This window comes from Macaca mulatta, chromosome 17, assembly GCF_049350105.2.
Source record: "Macaca mulatta isolate MMU2019108-1 chromosome 17, T2T-MMU8v2.0, whole genome shotgun sequence".
NCBI classification, from domain to species: domain Eukaryota; kingdom Metazoa; phylum Chordata; class Mammalia; order Primates; family Cercopithecidae; genus Macaca; species Macaca mulatta.
The window spans coordinates 96,990,617-97,006,529 of NC_133422.1; positions in this window are offsets into that span (position 1 = coordinate 96,990,617).

A 15,913-nucleotide genomic window follows, 5' to 3' on the forward strand; every position below is an offset into this window, starting at 1 on the left:
CCACTCTGGCCATTTTGCCCCTTGGGAACATATCACAAAGTGGGAGACCTTTTTGGTTGTCAAAACTGGGAGACTGGGGTAATGCTACTGGCACCTATTGGGTAGAGGGCAGAGACGCTGCTAAACATTCGGCAATTCACAGGAAAGCTCCCCACAACAGAGGATTCTCCAGCCCAAAATGTCACTAGTGCTGCTGTTCAGAAACCATGATCCAGATCAGTTGCCCCGGAAACTAAATTCACACCAACCATCATCTCTTTGCTCCTCCACTCCTCCAGCCCAAACTGGCTCCACCAGCACTGTGAAATCCTGGTTGTGCTGACATAGTCAACTTCCCTTTATACCCAAACTTCTCCATGTCTGCTCTCCATACACTCAATTTAATTACATGTGGCTCTTCTCAGGTGACACAACCCTCTCAGCTGTATTCTCCATGTCAATGATGAATATAATATTCATTCTATTGCTTACAAACTCCAAAAGAGAATTGATGTCATGTTATTAGCAGGTCATGTTTTCTGATTTGAACATGTTGAATAAGCATATTAAGAGAGTTTCCATAATAATGCCACTTGATCGGGAGTCATAAAAATCTGCAAACTTTAGCTCCAGAAAGATAATAAAAATGCATCTCTTTCTTTTTATCAATAGAAACTTCAAAGCCAGAAGGCTGAGAAGTGATTTTTTCTAGAAAGAAAGTTAAAAACCCTGAGCGTGTTTGATTCCTTGGTTTTACCTAAATATAACATATTATGAACCCATGGTTTTAGGTTAAAGTAGGACAAATTCTGGGAATTTGTACTTTCACTATATGGGAAATTGTGGTGCAACAAATCTATAAATATTTTTAAAATATTATTTTCACTGATCAGTAGTCCCATGGAAATGATGAACCCCATTTTTCTCCTCAGAATAAAGCTGATACTAAGGGGGGAAAATTATAATTATATATGTGCATTCACAATGAATTATGCTGCACTGTTTTCAAATACAAACCTGAGAAGAAAATGGAGAAGAGAGACAAGAGTGAACATGGACTATGGTGAACTGTTAAAAACACACACTCGTGAAAACATTCATTAAAAATAAATTAACACACATTTACCAGATCCTTATATGATAGCATATAGCAGGTAATTTAACCTCAAAAATTCAGCCAGGAGTTTGACATCAACCTGGGCAATATAGTAAGACCCCTGTCTCTACAAAAAAAATTTAAAAATCAGCCAGTGTGGTGGCGCATGCCTGTAGTCCCAGCTACTCAGGAGGCTGAGGCAGGGGGATCCCTTGAGCCCAAAAGTTTGAGGTTGCTGGGAGCTATCATTGTGCCATCGCACTGCACTCCAGCCTAGGCAACAGAGTGAAACCCTCTTTAAAAAAGAAAAAATCACCTCCCCAACAGGTCTAAAGAAAGAATCTATCGGCTTCACAAAAATGTCCTTTAAGCTCACGTGGAGCAAAGGCAGATGCCTTGCTACACTTCCTGCCCATGTGGAAACTGTGATGGATCTTGTTTTCCCAACTCTCTTCCTATCTTGTGTGGTTAACTTGCACACCCTCCTTAGCAAATTGAAGAACTTTTTAGGACAAATAAAAGTCCTTTTTGTACTTGGCAAAAGTCAAGCTTCCTGCCATGGCCTTTGTACAGAACACAGGAAGGGGCTGACCAGTCAGCCAAGTATTGTACTTCTTGACAATTGCCCAGGTAGTCAGGTGTAAAATGATGATATGGAAACTCAAAGGAAGCTATGTGGGAATAACAGAGCTGCCACTGAAGTAGGGAGTGGCGTAAGATGCAGCCATATTCATCCAAGTTTCCCTTGAATGTCCATTCAACTTCTGCAAGCTTTCTACATAAGCATAGTCACCGGACACGGCCTCCCTCTCACCACTGGAAACTCCAGATCATTTCAACCTAACTTGCTTCGGGAAGCAACAGATTCTCCTCTTCTGGGGGTGGAGGTATCCACCACAACACCCACATTGCTCCTCCTCAGACCTGCAGGCCAGCACTGGGCACTCTCTTCTGCTTCTCACCACTAACTGCTAAGGGCTTCCTCTCCTTTCTCAGGCCTCATGGAACTCTCTCCCCATCTCCCTTTCTACCTCTCTTCTAACTCTTGCCTCAGGAAAATTATTCTCCCTCCCTTCTAAGTCTCTCATTATGTTTCTTTCCTACGTGAATCAAAAAAGACTAAAAATTTTGTAAAAAGTACAGTTACAAGTATGATAAAATTATACCCAGTTAAAAACCCAGGATTTCCCTTTGGAACCTAAGTCAAAACAGTAAACAAACAAACAAAAATTCTTCCTCATCTTTCTCTAATTAAATATGCTTTCTTTCCCCTCAAACATATCTTCAAATTACATTATTTATTCAGGTTCACAGTGTCTCCTTTGCCTGAAATTATATTTTAATAGTTTTTTGTTGGAAATCTTTAGAGAGTATTCAAATTGAATTAAACAGGGTTTTGTGGGTGTATTAGTTATGGGTAACTAGTTACTGCAAAATTCAGTGGCTTAAGACAACAAAGATGTATTATCTGACAGTTGTTGTGGGTCAGAAATGCAGAGCGTCTTAGCTGGGTGGTTCTAGGCAGTGAGGTTATCACCAGGCCCGCAGTCTTCTCAAGGCTTGACAGGGACTGGCAGGTCAACTTCCAAGCCGGAGTCTTCACATGGCGTTTGGTCAGAGACCTCCGTTCCTCACCATGGGGGCCTTTCCACAGGCTGCCTGAGCATCCTCAGGACATGACAGCTGCCTGGCCCCAGGGCGAGGGATCCAGGAGAAAGGGAGAAAAGAGAGCCAAGGTGCCTTTTGTCATCTAGTCTCTGAAGCCACATTCAGTTGCCTCTGCTTTTTTATTCTATTCGTTAGAAGTAAGTCACTAAATCCAGCCCATGCTGAAGGGAGAGGAATTAGCTCTACCATTTGAAGGTTTTGTCAAAGAATTTCTGAACATATTTCAAACAACCACAGTAAGCAGGGCTTGAATGCAAGTCCCACTTATGACATTATTTCCATGGGGGGAAAAGTGTTCTGCAACCTAACTACAAGCAAATGTTTAAAACGCAGCTTTTTTGGTTAAAGGAGATACACGTCATATTATATGAATATGGCTGGGAAGTTGTCAAACATTATGGTTTATTATTGAGCCTTTGAAATGTACTGAAAGCTGTAAGTTTATAGATTTCACCATTATAAAATACCCAAAAAACCACAATATCTATATCTTTACACACACACACACACACACACACACCTGCAACATTCGTTTGAAAATTGAAATACCTACAGAATAGCTATAGGGTTCCATAGAAAATAACAGCATTGGATGACTCCTTGAGGAAAACATGGGGGGGGAATTTTAGCCACTAAGGAGACAAGTTGTTTTAATAAATGGCTCATAAACCTTATCTACATTTACTCATACACCAGGACATGTCTATCATTAGCCATCAGCAATTACATAAACTAGGGATTCTTTTAAGATGTTGAGATACAGTTAGCAAGAAAACAATTTGTCTTTAAGAGAGAAAAGTTTTCCTCTCAAAATATCCTCCCTTATAATAGATTGCTCTAATTCTCACTCCTCTTCCCCTTCCCCTGGTGCATCTCTGCTATCCTGAGTCTTGAATCAAGAGTTTAGATTTACTTTCACCCTTTATAAACACTATGTGAATGCATATAGTTTAAATTCCAAAGTGTCTTGTCTATAAAAATTGGAGTCCAGTGTCAAGTCACAAGGAATTGAAAACCATTATATCTAAAAATAAAAGCAATATACCTAGTAAAAATGTATATTGGACTCATGGAAAAATATTAGACACAGTCATGAAAGCAGTGAGGCATAAAGAAAATACATTCAGTTTGCTAATAGACTTCTTGTTTTTCTGTCTTGCTGTGCATTCTCTCTCAATCTCTTTGCCAGCTCCCCTTCACCATCCAAGTCTTCACTATTGGTGTCATTCAAAGTTCTGTGTATCGTTTCTTGTCTTCTCACCTAAAATACTTGGTGATCTCATCAACCCCTGTAGCTTCAATACCAGCTCAATGTAATCACCCCAAAGCCATGCCCCCAACCTAGGCCCCTCTTCTAAGCTTCTGACATAGATACACCCAACTGCCTTCTGAAAAGCTTTACCACAATGTCCTAAGCTGAAAGCATTATCTTCTCCACGGAAGTACCTCGTCAGGTGCCTCCTGGAACAATCATGCTGTAATTCAAGCTTCCTTTTCACACCTCCAGTCCTCTCAAATTGAATCAGTCCCCAGTACTCCCACACTCTGCTTTCTTGCACAGTAGATGGATCGCTTCAATCCATCCTCACTTCCTGGACCTCGCTACCTCCCACTTAAGACTACTGATTGCAACAGTCTCTTCATTCACTCTTCCCATCCTATACTCTCGACCCCTCAAATCTATCCTCCACCCGGCAGCGTGTTTTTCCAAACTGTATTAGTCTCCTAATTAAAATCCTTCTGTGGCTTCCACTTCCACCATCAGGCTCTTCTAAGTTCATTTTGATAGTTAGGGGAAGCCTATTTTGACTTCATTCTCATTTCCTCTCTAGGTTCCCTTCTGGTAGCTTCCCACCATGAGACTACATTCACCATGTCTGGTGTATACACTTTTTGAAAGAAAAATAAATCTCAGGACCCCAAAACCACTAAGCCAAAGGGAAATGTCAAGCTGGGAACTTGCTCAGGCAAAGCTGCCTCCCATTTTATTCCTAAATAACTACAAAGATTAAAAAAGCTACATACCTCCCTCACAATTTTCCCACAAGGAAATTCCTTTTGGGACTCAAGATCTTTACCTTAAAAGAGTTCTGTTGATTTCACCCTGGCAATGTAAATTGATAGCTTACCTTCACAGGTGCGGGACAAAGGACAGAACTCAAAGTCATCCGTCTGCTCATCTAAGGCAAATGCGTATCTGACTGCTTCTTCTCACCTACTGTTTATATAAAAATGTAGATTCACTGCGTCAGACTAAGACAAAAGTGACTCTTCCTCTACCCCCTCTCTCACATGTAAATTCTGTATTCAGTGAAAGGCTGATCAAAGACTCAAAAGAATGCCACTGTTTGTCTCTTACCAATCTACGACCTGAAAGCCTCCTACCCACTGCAAGTTGTCTTGCCTTTCCAGACCAAACCAATCTACATCTTACACATATTGATTGATGTCTTGTGTCTCCCTAAAAGACAAAACCCAAGCTGTACCCCAGCCACATTGGGCACATGTCATCATCTTGAAGCCCACAAAGAATTTCCTTGTAGGCAAATTGTAGCTTTTTTATCTCCTGAGGCTGTGTCATGGGTGTGTCTTTAACCTTGGCAAAATAAATTGATTGAGTCCTATCTCAGATACTTTTGATTCACAATTTCATCAATACTGTTGAAAGAATCATTTGCACTTCCCTTTATAGAATGTGTTAAATACACACCTCTGTGCTTATTCTCTCTTTAGAGAGAAAGTATTTTCCTTCCTATTTATTTGGTAAAATCTGTTCAGCCCTCAAGACCTAGCTTGAGTTACGTTATTTGTAAAAACCTCCTTGACCTCCCCTAACATCTCAGCTGCAGCTCGTCATATCCTTCTTTGCGCAATCAAGACCCATATTGTTACATATTTTGTAGCCCGTTTCACACTATCATCGAACTATTTGCCTTTGTGACAGCCTTGAGGGAAAAAGGTATCTTTTTCACCTCTGTATTTTTGTATCTAATACCTATTACTTAAAAGGTACCCAATGAATGTTCGTTGAGTGAGGGATGAATGATGGCAGTAGCAAAATGCTGTAATAATAATGGAATAATAGACTGACATGTTTTCTAACACAGATTCCAATAAAGCATGGGCTTACATAGATCATGACGAAAAACAAATGTATTAGGCTTTGTAGGTCACATCAACTACTGTTCAATGAAACTTGCACAACCATTATATTTCACAGGTATCCCTGCACTCACGATACTGAAGGCCTCCATCTAAAGTTGCCCAGATGCTGGTGACACATTCCAAAGAATGAGTCAGTGAGATATGTCCAGACTAACAAGGTGTTGCTGTATTACTGAGGCCTCCTCCAGATGGCGATTCCTGGAAAGTTAAGTATGTGGTGCTGGCTGGAAGTTTGCAGCTTTGACACACGGGAATGTTTGCCTTAGGACAGTGTAAACTCCCCATCTCGTATGTCACAAGGTGTGTGAAATTGTTACTCCAAATAACACAATCTGCCCCTCCCATGAATTCATACAAGCATGAAGTATTCTGTAGAAGGAACAGAATTTTGAGTAACTCTACCCAAATTGTTAAAAAATTACAACTTGAGTCTCTACCGTAGTTTGTATCTTCATACTCTGAAAACCTTGTGCAGAATATTTTGAACATAATGTATGTGAATATATTTAAAATAATTCTTCCTTGGATTAATTTTTCTAAAAATTACAGAAACTACTCATATCAATTCAACAAAATAATGCAATTATAGATTATCTTAGGACTAATTCAAGCCTAAGATTTTTTTCCATCTCAGGTAACAACCTATGCTATTAAAATCTCATGTGACTTTGCACAGAGAGAGTAGCAGTTGAGTTAGCACAATGTCCTCGTCTCTCCCAGACATCAATTTAATTGCCATTTAGAAGTCACTTGCTCATGATTATTATTTTTAGAACTTTTCACAAAATAGTTTCACTATTAATGTTAGGTCATAACAGATTTTTAAGTGGAGAATTGGAGAAAAAGAAAGAGATGAACATTTTAACAAAGGTCAAAGAAAGGAGACTTAAATGATTACTTGCTGATAAGCACTTAAAACATCTCAGTTGAATGTAAAGCCAGACCCAGAAAACATCACTTCTTCCTTAATAGAATTCTTTGCTCCTTACTAAGAGCAAAACTTTTTAAAACCCAACCATGCAACTTTACACAACACTGAAGAGTTCTTTGCAAGATAAGGATAACTCTGAAGCAATTAGACATAAATCTAGAGCTTCAGGTGTGAAACATTTGTAATTGCTTTAAAAATATAGGATTCAGAAAGTTAATGCCTACCTCTTGACTGACAAAATATAGTGAAGGTTCATAAGTCAATCAACCACATAGAGTACATTAAGGTTCCCCACCAAAAAGTTATATGTTATCTAAAATCTGTCATTATTATTAATGAAAAACCTTGAAAATTTGCTAGATAAGGATCTGATGGTCTAAGAGGCAGGAATGCACCAATGCCTGAGGGCAAGATTATGCCTCTCTACCCTCAATGTCCAAGTCCCATTGTTTACTGTCCCATTGAATCACACAACTGGGACACAACTTAATTTCCAATAGTAGGGCATTGGTTACATAAATTATTTGATTACTTTTAATGGCATTATTATTTATACTACATAGATTTATATTCTGGAATACCCAGCAGCTATTTTTAAAATGAGCTAATTCCCAATATACTGACATGGACTTCTGAGACTGGAAGATAATTTTAATTTATTAAGTAAAAGCAAAATGCCAGAACAACATGTAAAGTATGATTTTAATCTATAAAATGCATATATATATCATATATATATATACACACACACACAGAGATATTCATATCTGATACTTCTTAAATATCTGGAAAGTTCCATTTCACACTGCTAAAAGAGACTATCGCTAGGAAGTGGTGGAGGAGCAGGGCCCAGTGTACATTCTAAATCATAAAACCTGAGCTGTTTGATTCTAACACAGGCTACTTCCATTATAATGTTTTTTGTTTTTTTTTTAATGAAAGCCTCTGAGCTCTTAATCATGGTAAACTCCTCACATTCCATCAGGGACACCAGGTTGCACATCTCGAGGCTGTAGGATGTACATTATGTATCTTACGTCCCTTATGGTCCTTCATGGTACAGTGTACCATGCAAGATCTCCTCCAGGAGGAAGGAACCACACCTGCATGCACACTCTAGAGCTTCCTGAAGTGGGGCCCAGAGGTCTCCTCTGGGAGAGTGTATGAGGACACTGACAATATATCCGTCAGGATACATAGAAGTTCTACCAATAGCAGTAGCCAAAGTTCAGAAATAATATTAAATATTTTAATTTAATTCTGGAGTTCTTATTCTCTGTTAAAAGGCAACTCAATGTAGCTGTTAAAACAGTATGTTCTGCAGTCAGACTGCCTAAATTTGAATCCTGAATCCACCAGCTATTAGCTAGGGGACTTTGAGCAAATTAAGTAACTTCTCTGTGTTTCATTCCACAGCCTACAAAATGTGGACAGTAATAACAGGGACATTGTGGGGTTTCAATGAGTTAGTATAGAAGAAGTGTTTAGAATGGTGCCTGGACGATCATGTGTTCAATAAATGTCACTCTTTGCTAGTGTTCTTGTCTGGTGGGCAAGGTGTTATCACTGAAAATGGGTTCACTGATTATACTCGCTTTACAAATGTCTCAGAATAGCCACATTCACAGAGAAATACACACAATAGCCCTCAAGGTCTAGCTTACCGTCCTCTAGAGCAAAATGTACATATCTGTAGATATACAGGAATTATACCAGCAGTTACACACCAAACAATCGTATGGGTAGAGATATCAGAAGGGAAAGATTTTTCGCCAAAAGCAATCCAATTATTTCTATTTCAACCAGAGTCATTTCCAATTTGACCTCACATCAGGAAAATATTATTTTTAATGGGCAAAATCTTGAACTTTATATTTAAAAATCTTGAACTTTATATTAAAAGTATTTACCTTTGACAATTATCAGAGAACACAATTTTTTAAACCTTTGGTGTCCTGTAAATAATCATTGCATACAAACAGTTGAAATGTGAATCATTAACAAAAATGTGTTTCATGTATATATTTTCAGGAATACATTAATTATATGAAACAAGTAATTTATCATCACTGTCTGTGACCTTCACTGAGGGCCATTTTTAATTAGTGTTTGTACTTAGTAGACATTGACACCATCACAGTTATAACGATTTTATATTCCAATACATCCCAGTGAATTTATGAGGTTCCCTAACTTACAGGCTTGTAACTACATACTGTCTTGCTAGGGGGATTGAAAACAGTTTGGTTCCAATAAACTAGCAAAGGTCAAGAGTGCAGTGAAGACTGCACAAGCTGTTAAGGCCCAGTTCACTTTATGATTTGAGGTCATCAGTTAATCTACAAGTAGTATCGTGTATGTGTGTGTGTGTCTGTGTGTGTGTATTCTGACCTGTCCTCCACCTGAAAACACAATATACTGTGTATTTGTTTTTACTTCTCTAACACAAAACCATTCTCTGCATGGACCACAAAATACATTTCTTACCAAAAATTAAAAATAATGAAGATATTGAAAAGGATGCAGACAATAAAATTTTCTTTTTCAAATGTTTTAAATGATCATCTGAGATTAACTCTATAATGAATGGAGTTAAACCCTAGAAAAATCTTCATTAGTCAGATTCTGATAAGATTTATAATCATCTGATACATGTCAGCTGCAAGGAAAATGTGCATCACCACTATTCACAATAGCCAAGACATGGAATCTACCCAAATGTCCATCAATGATAAACCGGATAAAGAAAGTGTGGTACATATATACCATGGAATAGTATGCAGCCATAGAAAGGAACGAGATCATGTCCTTTGCAGGAACATGGATGGAGCTGGAAGCCATTATCCTCAGCAAACTAACGCAGAAACAGAAAACCAAACACTGCACGTTCTCACTTATAAGTGGGAGCTGAACAATGAGAACACATTGGCACAGGGAAGGGAACAACACACACTGGGACCTGTCAGTGGGGGTGGGGGGAAGGAGATCATCGAGATAAATAGGTAATGCATCCTAGGCTTAATACTTAGGTGATGGGTTGATAGACGCAGCAAACCACCATGGCACACGTTTACCTATGTAATAAACCTGCACATCCTGCACATGTATCCCAGAACTTAAAATTACATTAAATTAAAAAGAATATGTGCTTCACATACTACAAACAAGCATATACACTATTGTTGCACCTTAATATTTCTTTCCATATTATAATTTTTAGTATATAAATTTCTGGCTACATTTTGATGATTTAATCAAAATACCATGGAAATCTGAATTCCTACACATCTTGCTAGTTTTCACTTTTGCATTTCTTTCTGTGTGACACCAGCTAAAAGGCAGCTCTTCTACCATTCGGTTGTCCTAAGGAAAAATAATATGATGAATTTGAAAACTGGTAACAGTACATCTGAAAATGTACATGTACAGTGGTTTAGTTAAAGTTACAAACTGCTGTTCCAAATTAAAACTTCATTTTTAGCCCTTCAGATCTCAGTGAAATTCTCTTATTAAGTGAAAATCTGCATTAAGTAGAGTAGGAAAAAGATAAGTCACTTCCTTTATATATTAACTTTCTGAAAATCTCAACATGATTCCATTGGAAAACTACTATAGTGGTTTAGAAGAGAAATCAACCAAAATCAACTTTATGTTTTAAAAAAAATATAAAAAGTCCAAGGGGAAAATAATTTGCTGTGTTTACAATTTTTTTCCAAGCTCTAAAAATAACAGAAGTTATAGATATAGTTATAGTATATAGAATAACATAGAATGAGTAGACTGGATTTTGAATAAAAATATAATTTCAACCAAAAAAATACGATGATGTATTTAAAACAAAGCTAGAGAGCTATAAATATCAGAAGTAGCTATAACACATAAAAATACAGATTCATTACTCATTTGCCCCTTCAGCCATTCTAACTTCACTTTTATTAAGCAATAATTAATACTACTTAAAGTCACTATCTTGGCATACACACAAAAAGGATATGCTATGTGCAAAATCCTCATTTGAAGAAAGATCAAAGATCAAGATCATGCCTTTTGTCAACTTGTGGTGATTTTAAAACCATGGCACAACATACAATTTCCAGATGATCTTGTTGGGAACAGTCTACATATTTGAAAATTAGCCTACAAAATAATTAAATTACTTGCCCCAAAATGTGTGCTACTTACATCTGCTCAAAGGTAAATAAACCCAAGCATGTTGATCTAGATGGCAGCATCGTGATTGAAAATTTTCCCTGTCATGGATGAGGTAGAGCAGGTTAAAAAGAAATGAAAGAGCTTGCCTGTGTCCATTAAAAATTAAAGAAATAATTTTGAGACAAATAAAATAGTATCTCATGTAGTACTAGTTACTTGGTAAAATGATTACCCTTAAGAGGTAGTACAAGATGAAAACATAAACTCTCAATTAGAGTTTACATAGATCACAGGTAATACCTCCACAGTAAGTTGGGAAAAATTAGCGAGAAGAGTACAAACACCTTTTGAAGTCAATTTCAAGGAGGAAAATCATCAGACGGTCCAACTAACCATTCACACCTGTCTGAGAACACTTCTTCTTAGATGGACTTTTACCCTCAGTCAGAATACAATTCTTATATTCTCGTGTCTTAACCAAGTATACAGTTCCCACTGTATACTCCATTCTAAACGCTGGACAGTACACATACATGTGTGCACACACACACACACACACACACGAGCCACAAATTGCAAAGCAAAGAAGGCCATAAATTACAAAGCAAAGTAGGGATGAGATTGCTGTTTCATTTGAAGGTAATTCTAAAATATCTCCCAGTGAAATTATATGCTTGTCTAAATCGGAGAACTTTAAAAAAACCAGGAGTGTGTCTTAAGATCTCCAAATAGAAATTACTAAGCAAATAGTATCTCAGTGTCTTGATCGTAAATTAAAAAGTTATATAACACAGCAATATTAATTGATATGCTCTTTTTTGAGCATCTCATTTCAAGACAGACCATCAAATCAGAGCGGTTTCAAAGAAAAGCAAATGTCACCATCAACAGCATGTCAGAGGCTCACCACTCTTCACCTGGACTTGTCTGTGGTCCAGGAGAGGAGGTGAGCCAAGAACAGGCAGAATATTATTCACCTGAAGGACATCAAGTTGGAAAAGACAGCATGGAGAAGAACAGAAGTTAACCTGGCATCAAAGCCTGATGCCCAAAATGTTGAAAGCATTCAGGTGCCAAAATGTCTTAGGAACTGGTGCCTGAGATGTAGACTGGCCATGGGGATTTTAGGCCTCAGACTCCAGCCACGCTGTGTATTGGTTGTGAATTTTCTTTTGTAGCACACCTACAGGCCAGTACTACAGGAATTTGTAACAGAATCCACTTCCAGAAATGCTGCTCCGTTTTCCCTGAGTGTTTCCTGCACTGTTTGCCACTCCCTCATTTGCCTTCCCTGTAAATGCTGTTTTTCTTCAGTTCCATGGTTTCAGCTATGAATTCATGTGGGATTTGTTTCCAAAATTTTATCTTTACCTTTGAACACTATTTTGAATTCTAAACCCTTAAAACAACTTTAGATTTCACATTTTCCAAACGGAACCCATTGGATGTCTTCCTTGTATTCGTTAGGTTACGATTTTAACTGACATAGCAGAGAACCTAATAGCATTTGCTTGAACAAGATAGGACTTTTTTTTTTTTTTAATCTCTCAAATAACAGTGTGGACGTGAAAAGCAGTCCCGGGCTGACATGGTGGTTTCATGGTGTCAGTGGCCCAGTCTCCTTCAGTCTTCATTGTCTCTTGGTATCATGTCCTCTTCTCCATTTCCACAGCCACTGCCTTGGTTCAGGACTTCATCTTTTTATTTGAAGTATTGTCGTGCCCTTCTTTCCGGGGCCACTGCTGCTGCAAGTGTCCTCACTACTGCCAGACACTGATGTGATCTGTTTGTTCCAGAAGACTCTAAATTCATTGCCATGATAGTCCAGGCCCTTATAAATATGGCCTGGGTCAAACCGTTTCATCTCCATTTCTAGCCACTCCCTAACACTAGGTCACCCTTTTCCAAATACTTTACAAGCTTTCATTCCCTCATGATTTTGCTAGGACTGTACTTTCCTCCTCACCTCTATTTTATCTTTTTCTGGCTCGTTATTATTCAAGCCTATGTCGAGTATTATCTCATTTACTAAATGTTATCTCCTCTATGGGCTCTTCTAACTTCTCTCCACCAAACTGAATTCAGTAAATGTTTAATGAGCATAATTCAAGGTAAGGAATAGAGATATTGAGATAAATAAAAGTGCTTCTGCTCTAAGAGGTTAAATATTTAGCAGAGGAGATGGAAACTTTTCTCATTATAATACCTTATCAACAGGATAAGTGCAATATGAACAGAATGATATGGGGGAAGTTAATCTTGCCTGCAGGCAAAATCAGCTGTTTACTTCTATGTATAATAGCACTTCGTTGACACAGCACAGATTTTATTCAATAAATCTGTGTCTCTCTTTCTTATAAAAATTTTGAGTTTAGTGAGAACAGAACCCATGGTCCCCACACCACTATTTTATCCAATGCCAAAAGAAGAAAGAAAAAGGATTTTATTTTGATATTCATTTCTAAAGTCCATACAAGTATAGAAAAAAACTCAAATTTTAAATAATGATTTTGCAGGGTAAAATTTTCAAAATCAGATTAAAAAATACTGAATTATCTTTTTCTAATCATATTATGAAGGGAAAAAACTTACATGTTAATTAAATTCACATGGAAAAGGTTACTTTATTGAAGTGTTGAAAAAGAGAATGATTTACTTTCTATAGGAAAAAACTCATTAAAAATAGTGAACATGTTAAGAATATTAAACCATTAAGGCATAAAAACTGACTTGACTTTAATAATATTTCATTGCGGTAACAGGAAGTACAATAAAATTCATGGTTTTAAGAGAGATATACATCTGAAAGAAAAATATTTAAGTAACAAAGAAATCAAAATGTACAGTAATTTTGCACCAATCACAGTTAAAATTAACATACTCCAAAATTCAAATTTAATGGTTAATCGACTTAACATTTAGATCAGTTAATTGTGACCTCCAGTTATTAGAGTTGCTAATATATTTATAGAGAAAACATACTCTCATTCACTGATTTAGAAAGAAAATATTCATTTGGGATGGCATTAATTTCCTCATTTTGCAAGGAAAAGAAAGTGATTCTGGGAGAGGTTGAGCAAGTTTTTGTATTTCACATGGTCAACTGGGAAATCAGAAATAGGACTCCAGCCTATTTGGATGAGATAAGAAGTGTTAAAAGAGCTTTGTAAACTGTAAAGTGCTCTAAAAATGTAGGTGTGGTACATGCTCAATTAGAACACTATGTGTTCCAGTACACTGCCACTGCATTCTGTTAGAAAAGGCTCTTTTCCCATAGCAGGATTCTGCCATTAAGATTAATGTTTATTATTATTATGCCACAAGGGGAAAAAAAGGCATTTCTTGAACCGGAGAAAATCTATTATTCTTTAATTCTCTAATGTGGTGTCTCCATCATCTGCCTGTGACCGCTGTCGGGAGCTCTTTATTTGTCCTGTTGCCACTCTGAATAGTTTGATTGATTTCTTCTCTATCTGCTTCCACAAATGTATAGGTAAGATTCTTTACCTTCATGTCTAACATTAAACAGAGAGATATTTCCATTTTTCAGGGGAATGGAACTCAATGTCCTGCAGGATCCTGTCAAGTGTCTTTCAACGGATCTTTTCCTGAAGAAAGGTCTTGACTATTATTTTGTTGCATTTGAATATTTTAACCCCAAAACACACTTTCAGCTTCCTTGTTTGCACCTGAGATGGAGACAGAGCTAAGCTAACAATTTTAGATCATTTGGATACCCAGGTACGTGGTTGTGGATCTGAAGGAAATTGTGTTATTGCTACTTTTTTATTATAAGGAAGATGCTGTAAGTGCCACTGGATTTCGCACTAAACTTTTTAAGTCAATTTCAACAGGACAAACGTGCACATGTGTATTAATGCGATGCAATGATTTCCTTAGTGAACACTCAAATGATCAAAAGCAGTTGTGCTGTAAAATATGTTTCTGGGCACCACGCTTGAGGTTTAAGGCAACCAGGATGCTTTAGCATGACACTACTTTCATGCCGATTTGTTTTCATGGTTTCGAAATTTGTATAACAAGCCACAACCTCATAGTGGACTCAATTCAGCCTTAGAAGGTTGCTCACATATTCACAGTAACTCCAACAGTAGTGGGGTTCTTCTAGAGACTGAGTTTGTTCAGGCAGTTTCAAATTCCAGCCCTCCCACTTTAGCTCTTCACTATTTCATGCTTAAGAATATTTCCTATTTACTACGCTTGAGAAAAAAGGAATTATGGCAATCGAAGGACTTCTCCATAGACATTTCTATATATTGCCAAGTAAACCCAACAATACTTATGAAGTGTAAACAGATCTGACTTTAGATTATAAAATGGCAGAGACACCTTGATGACAAAGTCGAAGCGAGTTTTCAACAAAAGGCATCCACCCTTCACTGGCACCATCCACAGCACCGCAGCCAGTGGTCAGAAACCACTGTCTCTCTGAACTTCTCCATTCAGTTCCTCTGCAGTTGAGCATCAGCATTCAACAGAGCACAAGAACAACTGCCTATGGGAGAAATATCCAAAAAACTGGAAAGCACATGCACATGGGCGAGCTGCGAAACTATTGCTTAGTCATAACATCCATGTGGCCTAAACTGTTCAGTCCGACCTGTTTTCCTGAGTGGGATGCAGAGTTAGCCCAGCCCCAAGTAAGATTTTTCCCTTAAAAATTTACCTAACTTCCAACACTCTTGCTCTTTTCTGTCCCGCAATCAGGACTCTTGACACAACTAGGTCTCTCCATTGTGGGAATGTACTTTTCTATGATCTAATGATTCAGCAGGACCATCCCTCTCATTTCGTCATCCTTCTGGTCCCTTAAGCCAGGCAGTCACTAGGGAGAAACAAAGTTCTTAAGCTCTATCGAGTCACAGCCCCTTTGAGAATCTCAAAGTCTGGGTCCTCTAACC